This window comes from Bison bison, unplaced genomic scaffold, assembly GCF_000754665.1.
Source record: "Bison bison bison isolate TAMUID 2011002044 unplaced genomic scaffold, Bison_UMD1.0 scf7180017864367, whole genome shotgun sequence".
Lineage (NCBI taxonomy): Eukaryota > Metazoa > Chordata > Mammalia > Artiodactyla > Bovidae > Bison > Bison bison.
In genome coordinates, this window is record NW_011494939.1 from 5,106,445 (window position 1) to 5,107,227 (window position 783).

Below are 783 nucleotides of genomic sequence, written 5' to 3' on the forward strand. Positions count from 1 at the left end.
TTTGAGTGCCCTATAAAACAACTATTATTAATTTTAAATATGGCAATAGTGTTATGGTTATGTTTAAAGAAGTTCTGGGGGCTATACACTGAAATATTTTCAGGTGAAATGAGAAGGCATTTCACAAAAGCATATGTGTATTATGATACTATTTTATTTTTATAAAGAAAAAAAAATTTGGTCATTGCAACAATAATCCTCCCACAGAAACAAGTCTCATAGGAATGAATGAAATATACTGTATAAACTATATAAGGCACCACACTTTGTAATGATGCCATGAGATTTTTTTCTTATTTTGTTTATTTATATACTTTTTCAGTTCAGTTCAGTTCAGTTCAGCTGCTCAGGCGTGTCCGACTCTTTGTGACCCCATGAATTGCAGCACGCCAGGCCTCCCTGTCCATCACCAACTCCCGGAGTTCTCTCAAACTCACATCCATCAGTCGATGATGCCATCCAGCCATCTCATTCTCTGTCGTCCCCTTCTCCTCCTGCCCCCAATCCCTCCCAGCATCAGAGTCTTTTCCAATGAGTCAACTCTTCGCATGAGGTGGTCAAACTACTGGAGTTTCAGTACTGGAGTTTCAGCTTTAGCATCATTCCTTCCAAAGAACACCCAGGACTGATCTCCTTTAAAATGGACTGGTTGGATCTCCTTGCAGTCCAAGGGCCTCGCAAGAGTCTTTTCCAGCACCACAGTTCAAAAGCATCAACTCTTTGGTGCTCAGCTTTCTTCACAGTCCAACTCTCACATCCATACATGACCACAGGAAAAACCAA

At 40.6% G+C, this 783-nt stretch overlaps 1 protein-coding gene across 1 annotated transcript in view; it reads right to left on the bottom strand.

Moving 5' to 3' along the window:
* Positions 1-783, bottom strand: part of KLHL6 (kelch-like family member 6) — a 57,010-nt gene that overhangs the window by 20,618 nt on the left and 35,609 nt on the right. The gene's annotated exons all lie outside the window — the stretch shown is intronic.